The 9,018-nt window shown below is 38.4% G+C and overlaps 1 pseudogene across 1 annotated transcript; it reads left to right on the top strand.

Annotated features, from left to right (window-relative positions):
• Positions 1 to 1,490: 1,490 nt before the first annotated feature.
• Positions 1,491 to 2,358, top strand: LOC114614677 (annotated as a pseudogene). The gene has a single exon (XR_003710368.1). The product of XR_003710368.1 is annotated as a protein PBDC1 pseudogene (transcript).
• The last annotated feature ends 6,660 nt before the right edge of the window (positions 2,359 to 9,018 follow it).

The raw sequence follows: 9,018 nt of genomic DNA on the forward strand, positions 1-9,018 counted from the left end.
ACTAGTCTATATTGATTAGAGAAGGTCCATGGAAAATACTGTAACTCCTTCTTCCTGTTGAAAGGTATTGGCTGATTTGGAATATCAGTTTTTCTGTATTCATAGCAACTTCTAAGAGCAAATGAGACATCAGTTTTACTCACTGAAATTTTTTTCCATTTAAGTTTAGAAGTATCATATAATAATGCTTCTGTGTATTAGTTCTACATACTTTTTAACTTCTCTCTGTCTATCTCTCTTTCTGTCTGTCTCTCTGTCTGTCTCTCTTTCTGTCTGTCTGTCTCTCTTTCTTTCTTTTTTCTGTCTGTCTGTCTGTCTGTCTGTCTGTCTTTCTGTGTGTGAGAGAGAGAGAGAAAGAGAGAGGAAGAGAGAGAGAGAGGGAGAGAGAGAGAGAGAGAGAGAGAAGGAGGGAGGGGAAGAGAGAGAGAGAAGGAGGGAGGGAGGGAGGGAGGGAGGGAGGGAGAGAGAGAGAGAGAGAGAGAGAGAGAGAGAGAGAGAGAGAGAGAGAGAGAGCGCGCTCATGTATGTATGTGTATATTCATGGAGGCAGAGGACAACATTGGCAATTGTTCCTTGGATATCATCTCCGTTGTGATCAAGGCAATATCTCATTGGCCTGGGACTCACCAAGTAGGCTAGGTTGGCTAGCTATCAAATCTCAGGGATTTGCCTGCCTCTGCCTGCTTTGGGATTAAAAGTGAATGTCACCACAGATGGAAATTTTACTTATGAGAATTGATTCAAGTCTTTATGCTTGCAAAGCAAATACTTCATTAAGTGTATGATTCCTAAAGCCTGGTCTAATGATTTTTTTTTTTATATCAGGCACTAGTAGATGTGGAGAGGCCTGCATTTATTTATTTATTTATTTATTTATTTATTTATTTATTTATTTATAGTTCCAATAATTTACTGGCAAAATTATAATAGACTTTTGTAGGTTGAAATCCGGGTAAATTTCTCTGAGGTAAAATGAAGGGTCTTGAAAGGTTTTATAACTTTTAGAGTCTAAGAAATAGTCCTTTCCTTGTGTTTTCCAGAAATTGGAGCTTTGTCTGTTGCTCTCTGTCTGCATCTTCAAAGTCAGTGATGTGACATCTTTCTGACCTTCTGTCCTTAAGCGTACATTCCTGTGACCATAGCTGAAATAGTTCCCCAATTTGTAGAACTCATGTGGTTACACTGGTTCCATTTGGATAATCCATTCGTAGCCTCCAACTGCAGGCTTGTGCCTTTACAAGTTACCTCTGACTTAAGTTCTGGGCATCTCGGAAGAAGATCTTTGGGGATACTGCTGAGACTGTTATGTGGAACTTATGAACTAATGCTGAATCATAGACAGTGACAACAGGACAGGTAGGCAACTCAGATGACTGACAGGAGAGATGAAGGCAGTAATGGCCTGAGGCATTCTTGCTGATGTTAGCTCATGAGAATTCTTGGCTCCATGTTCCAGATATTTTTACATATTAAGAAAAACTAGGGGATGCTGCCAGCGAAAGCGAAGAGCCGATTTCTGGGGAAGCGGTGTCCATCGCCCATGCTCTTTCTTACCCTCCTGAGTCATATGGCAACGACCCTGATATTGAAATGGCTTGGGCCATTCGAGCAATGCAGCATGCTGAAGTCTATTATAAACTGATTTCATCAGTTGACCCACAGTTTCTGAAACTCACCAAAGTAGATGATCAAATCTACTCTGAGTTCCGTGAAATCTTTGATACACTCAGAGTAGATGTTTTGGACCCAGAAGAACTCAAATCAGAATCCGCTAAAGAGAAGTGGAGGCCATTCTGCTTAAAATTCGAAGGGATTGTAGAAGATTATAACTATGGTACTTTGCTGCGACTGGATTGTTCCCAGGGCTACACTGAAGAGAACACTATCTTTGCACCCAGGATTCAATTTTTTGCCATTGAAATTGCTCGGAACCGGGAAGGCTATAACAAAGCAGTTTCCGTCAGTGTTCAGGACAAAGAAGGAGAGGAAGGAGCTGGCAATAAAGAAGAGGAAGCTGAGAAAGGAGCTGATAGTGGAGGAGAAAAAGAGGAAGGAGTCAACAGAGAAGGAGAAAAGTAGAAAACTAACGAGGGAGGAGAAAAAGCCAAGAAACACGTGACTCAGCTGACCCCACATGTGTCTGTGCTGCTCACACAGCCCCCTTGGTTCAATAATACCCTTGTGCAAGTGGACGGCTCAGACGGACATCTTTCTAGCTAGCAAGAAAAGCTACTCTGGCCATAATAGCTTAAACACGGATTACTGGAGTCTCTTAGTTCATTACTGCTTGATATCCTGTTTCTTGGCTGTAACTGTTGTTGAAGTAAGACATTTTGTAAATAAATTCCTTTTGGTTTATTTAAAAAAAAAAAAAAAAAAAGAAAAACTAGGAATCCTCATTATGTGAATTCTACCAGTTTTAAAATGTAAATATATATCTTGGGGTGTTTCCTCTGAATTAGAACCTGAATTGGACAACTGGCATTCAAGTAGTTTATTGAATACGTCTTTTGGGGAAACTGGATAGTGTATGGGAGACTTAGGCCAGGGAAAGGATGATGATGACAGGATATAGTCTCAGACAAAAGAACTATATCTGGATCTCATGGAAAATGCTGCAGCAAGTGTCCATAGTGTCTATCACAAGAAACTGAGCATTCATCATCCTTACTGGCCACCATTTGCTCAGTGCTTCCCCAGAGGCATATGAACAGTCAGGCACTGAATGGATGACCACAAATGGAACTGCTTGTGGTTTTTATTGATTGGTTTGCTTCTTACTTTCTACTAGACATAGGATGACTATTAATGAGCTGAATTGGTTATTGGTCTATAAAGTTTCAATTTTTATTTTCCAAATATTAATCATTATGCATTTATGATGTTTAAGGAAAGAATTTTGGTACATATACACTCATTGGAAAGATTGTATTAAATTAATATATCTATTGCCTTATATACATATTTTTACTGTGAAGAATTGCTAAATTTTATTGGTTAAGCATTTTTGACATATTTTAACTGTGTTGTGCTGTGGGAACTTTAAGTCTTAAAGACTTCTTCCCTCTGTCTAGTTGAGACACTTCTCCTTTGAACAACGGCTTCAAAAACTCGCTCCCCTGCCTCTAGTCTTTTTACTACACTTTTACCCACTGTTTTACTTTCTACTTATGGAACTTTAACTTTCTCAGATGCTAAACAGAAGTGAGATCATGTGGCACTTCTGGGCCTGGTTCATCTCACTTATTAACACAATGTCTTCCACGTTCTTCAATGTTATCACAAAGGAAAAGATTTCTTCCTTTCAAAGGTTGAGTTATACCCATTTCTTTATCTAATCATCTGTAAATTGACTATTTGAGTAGTGTTTTAATTAACATAGGAGTGCAGATGTCTTTTTCAACATCTCTATTGAAATTCCTTTGCATATATAACCAGACATAGGATCATAGTAATTCTACTTTCAGGGATTTTTTGAGGAACCTTCATACTGAACATTCTTAATGATTATGCAGTTTTGCATTCCCAAAAGCATTCCCATTTTCTCTGTATTTTTGCCAGCTTTCATATTTTATCCCCTTTCAGTCATTATAATTAATGTGTGAAATTTGATTGTTCTAATTCTAAGTATTCTTTTACATCTTGCACAGCACATAAATATATATTTTTGCTTTCCATATAGTGCGAACATTAACTAATTAAAAAACCTAAGCTACAAGAATATTTTGATAACTGACAATGCATCATACCAACTCAATCTTATTTAAAAAACAATTTGCAATCTTGCCTTCCTCTGGGATTTGTTTTTAACAGAAGACAAAAATGACAATAGGTCTTCAGATAAAATATTACTAAAATGTTTACAGTTAAAATTCCACATTTCTTGGTGGTCAGTTTAGAGTGAAACATAAAGCTGTAGACTATTCTGAACAGTGTTTCTGAGCCAGTGCATTATTAGGTTCACACTAATAAATTGTTCCCACCAACTCGATGTTTTCCTATAGTACAGCCAGAAGATGAACAATGTTAATGGCTCTCATCAAAACACAAATCTAATCATACCTGTCCATATCTCTCCCAGTAGACTTCCATCTGCCCCTCAGTTGCCATCCTAATGAATATTTCCTCATTCACAGGGCCCAGGGTGGCCTCACCACTCTCTGTTCAGTAATATCTGTTTCTTGATTAAAAGATATTTACAAATTAGCTGGTGGATTACATTGTCATTGTCACCATCTGTACAGGTTAGATATTGTGGAATGATCTTTGTGTACAATCAACACAAGTATTTTACTGAGAGTGCCTTCAGACTTGTGGTTATAATTGAAAGCTTTAGTGCAGATATGGAGATACCAGCAAAGAAGCCTTCCTTCACCTTTCCTCTCCCACCTCTGTACTAGCACAGTGACTTCAGGATGACACTAACTACAAAAGGTGCAGTAGTCAAGCTCAAAACCAGGAGGCAGTTCTTCTCTAAACCAACAGTACATTTACATATTATTTTGCCATTCCCAATAGTCTTTGAGCATTAGGTCTTATCTTTTAAACCCTGATGATATTAACTGAAAAGTAAATATTGAGTAATTGTTAGACAACGTGATGCAAACTATACTGCACAACACTCCTCTCTGCTCAAAGTCTTGGGTGGTGAGTACAGCTCCAGATGGGGACACAATGGTGATCATGAGGTCAATTCTTCCTTCTGAGAGAAATGACATGCTATGTATGGCTGATTGAAATGCCCATGGAAGATTTACTGGCCATTTACAAAATGTCCTTTGAACATAATTTGAAAGAGCAACTCTTGAGCTTTAACCAAATTTAAAAAGCAAACTATTGTTTTATCTGGATGTTATAGAGGTAAGGATACTGCTAACACAATAAAGTAGAAGTACCAAGTCGTATCCTCATGCCCCTGCATTCAACAAAATCACAGGTCTTGCGCAGCTGGCAGCATCTGTTAGGATGTCAGGTTTAATATGCCATTCTTCAAGTGCAACCACGCCATAAAGTGAGGAAAATATCCCCAAAGCACACTGAGTTAGCCTCTACATTTAAGATAGAAGCTATCTTTAAAAGCATGGGTTGGCATTTTTAAGCTTGTAGAAGGACTAGACACTTCCAACAAGGACTTAAGTTTTTCACTACACACACCTCTGCATTGAACAAATGTCATATACCTAAGAAGGCTAAAATTGAAAAATATCAAATGTATAAACACAGCCTCACAGCAGTCTCATCCCATCTTCATCAAACCATCGGTCAAGTGTATGCAAGTATGAGGTTTTCAGGGAAAATTTAAAAAGTGACTAACAGAAAGGTATAAAGACCTTTATACTGGTTTCTATTCTCTCCTTGAACATGAACAATATTTTGCTACAAATTAAAAAAAATGATATACAAAATGTGTCATTTAGTAACCCTACTTTTAATATACATTATGTAGGACTAAACAATGTCTATATAGACTAGGTGTTTTAAAGAAGAACATCCACAGTAAAGCTGAAAAATGTACACAGGTCTTCATGATTACATCTAAAAGTGCCTTCTAAAGACTCAGTTTTTCTTTGCATTCAAATACAACGTACAGGAAAATCTTGCAAGAATACATCATCAATGTAACAACCCCATGAACACCCTCCCACACCACCCCCTCACCCACCACACACACATACACACACACACACACACACACACACACACACACACATGAATGCACGCACACAAGGTCAAGGTAAATGCAGGTATTTTGTAGCACATGCCAGCAAAATCTTTTTCCATTTCCTCCACTCTACTATCCTCGGTCCAGCAAACAGTTACAGACAGAACCCTGTTATCAAAAGTGGTTTCCCAACTCTACTTTCAAACAGCAATTCCTCAGTTTTCAAAAGCTGTTTTCAGAGTATCATCCTACTACTCCCACTTTTAAATATATCAAATGCTTGTAAATATCTAGAAATACTGCTGTTTTGTATCCAGCAAAGACAAATAAAATGACACACATGGCATTGGTTATAATCTGAGGTAGCTTCTACATTGGATCATTTAAACTGCTATTTCATCATTTCCTGATCTCTGCCTACAAGCAGTAGACAAACACAAGCATATGTAATGCTTTGAAAACAGACTTATATCCCAAAACATTCACAGAAATTTACCATGAAGGTTAACACAAAGTGTACAGAATATGCTAGTTTTACTGATGACTTGATCGTACACAGGCAACTCCTTCAACATCTAGAAACTAGATACTAAAAACTTCCAAGGGCTGTCACCAGTGCTTGTTGACCACTATTCTCTCATGCCATGCCTATTGTTACCCAAAGGTGACACAATCCTACTTGACTTGGCTGGAGTTTTCCCTAGGTCCTTCATGTCTAGGCTGGAGACCTGGACAGGGCCTTAAACATAGACAGAGAGTATTTCATTGCTGCTTGGAGGACAGGCCTCACAATGCTAGAGTTCTGAGAGTTTTTAGGGCTGAGGATAGGCCTGTCCAGCTTACTATGGCTTGAGCCAAGGGTCAGAGGACCCCTGTGAGGTGGGCAGGCCATGATCTTGGGTTGAACACCTAATACTTGGTCTTTGCTGATCAAAAGAAATGTCGTTATGAATTTGCTACAGTTTTACAAAGTACTCTGAGATCTCTGCTCTGAGGGTCACCATGAAGATGCTTATTTTTGTTCTACCGTAAAAGCCCTAGAATAAACAAAAAAACCATTTAAACATTTTCACTTGTAATAATATACAGGTCAGTTTTTCAGAACAAGAAACACCTAAGTCTGTTAGTTTTAAAATTATGACTATTTATAGTTCCTTTGTCACTTGTTCCTGTGTGACTTGCAAAACAATTTTGTGCTTGAACACATTTGTTGAACACCATTATAAACCCTTTTGGCTGCCTTACAGGGGGATGGAAACAGCATCAGAAAGTATTAGTAGGACAGCTGAAAAGTTGAGAAGCCAATATTTTCATTTTATTTCACTGTTCACAGCTGAATGTATTTGGAGAGAGAGGACAATTGACTCTTTATCATGCCCTTGGGAACACATGGTGTTACTCTGGGGATAATCTCACGAGTCTTACAAAAGGAAGATTCTGTGACCGTGCATTGAAGGCTTGGGCTCACTCCTGAATGCCTAGGCTTGGTCTTGTTATAATTATATTCTCACAGTATTCTAGATGTTGCAACCACTATCGGTTGGCCAACTAAACAATAGGTTCCATATGGACAAGTCTGTAGGGTTCATATTACAATGTTTAGTTTTTAGAAAGTATTTTAACAGTGTTTCAAGGCACCGAACACTACTAGTACACTAGTTTGAAGGTTGACCCAAAAACTCAGAATTGTGCATATGTTAAACTTTCATCAACTTTCTGTAAAATTAATAGACCTATGTTTAGAGACTACTGCTTAGTAGATCACATGCATTTTTTGCCAATTTATCCTACTTTACATATCATCTTTGTATTTCAATGCATCAGATCTCAAATGCTGCCAGTCCTAGTGAACAACCATGGTAGAGACAGTGGAGATGATTTAGCCAAAAGAGCACATAATGTTCAGGTCCTTCTCAAAAGTGGTTATGGGGTCAAAAGGACACCTGCTTTGGAGTAGGCAAGCATGACTATAACTTTCACTAGCATACACATGGCAACACATGCATGTCCTAGACTTTGGATATCTGTTTCCTCATCTCCAAAATGAAGAGCTTAGATTTAGACAACTTTTGAAGCGTCTTCCAACTCCGACATTTGCCTCATCCTCTGTTCCTCCACCGAGACAGGCTGGAGACAGGTCAGGATAACGTCACTGTCTCCTCTCTTGCTCAACTGATTTATCTCACACTTGTCTGGCCATTTCTCATCTTAGGAAATCCAAGCTGGTGTCCTGGAGTAGCCGGACCTTGTAAAGGGAGGTGTTGGCCTTTCTCCTACTCAGTTAAGCTGTTTGTTCCGTCCACCAATACCATAAAATCATCTTTCTGTTTCTACTCCAGGATTCTTACTTTGACTCCTAGACAATGAGGAGAATTGCTTTCAAGATACCAGCTACTTTTCTCTAGCCACTTTCAACTGGTGTGGTCTTGATAAGGAACAGGGAAGAATGGGCATGTTGGTCTCTGGAAAAAATAGCTACATGTCTTTTTTTTTCTTTCTACTTCCAGCAGTTGGACCCCACTGAGGAGAACCTGTCAAAGGATCTTAACTAGGATTGGAGACTAAAGCACACTTGTGCTGTTGAAAAATGAGGACATTCTTGTTCTCTAACTGAAAACTATTTCTTGGAGTCTTGAGCTTATTTAAATAGTTCAGTATTGTGTTCACAGTAATTATAGTCCTATGTAAGGTTTCCAAAATTTCATTCTTTATCTCAAATAACATATAAGTTCTTTTATCACATAATATTCCTTCTCATGGAAGGAATTATGTGCCTTATAGAGGAAGGGGAGATAGAAGAAAGAAAGGGAAATAAGTTATTTCCCCTTCTGTTCCAGTTCCTTTTCAAACATTGAAACATGATTAAATATGTATGTGACATAGTGGTGGTAGAAAATGCCTAGTTTCCCCGAAAGCTATTAAAACATATATTTGAGTCCAAAGTGCCACATGCAGTGAGGGGACCTGGAGTGTGTCCCAGTGGATCTTGGCCTTTACAGCTTTGCTCTTACCTTTAGATATTCTTTGCTTATGGCCAGTTGTTGGAACGTTGTTTGAGATGGCCAATCCAAATATGCAAAACAGCTACTCAGGATGCATCCTCTGTTCACTGCTAGATATTTACTAGAAGTAAAAACAGTTAAGTAAATAACATTTTACTTAACTTTATGTAGTGAGAGTGTTTACACTAAATTTATATAAAGACTGGTAGAATAGATTGAGAAGATGTCCTTTATATCTTATGATTGCTCAGCCCAAAAAAGCTGCTGCTTTGTGCTTTATAGTTTCTCTCTCTCTCTCTCTCTCTCTCTCTCTCTCTCTCTCTCTCTCTCTCTCTCTCTCTCCCCCTCCCTCTC

This window comes from Grammomys surdaster, unplaced genomic scaffold, assembly GCF_004785775.1.
Source record: "Grammomys surdaster isolate TR1022 unplaced genomic scaffold, NIH_TR_1.0 126398, whole genome shotgun sequence".
Lineage (NCBI taxonomy): Eukaryota > Metazoa > Chordata > Mammalia > Rodentia > Muridae > Grammomys > Grammomys surdaster.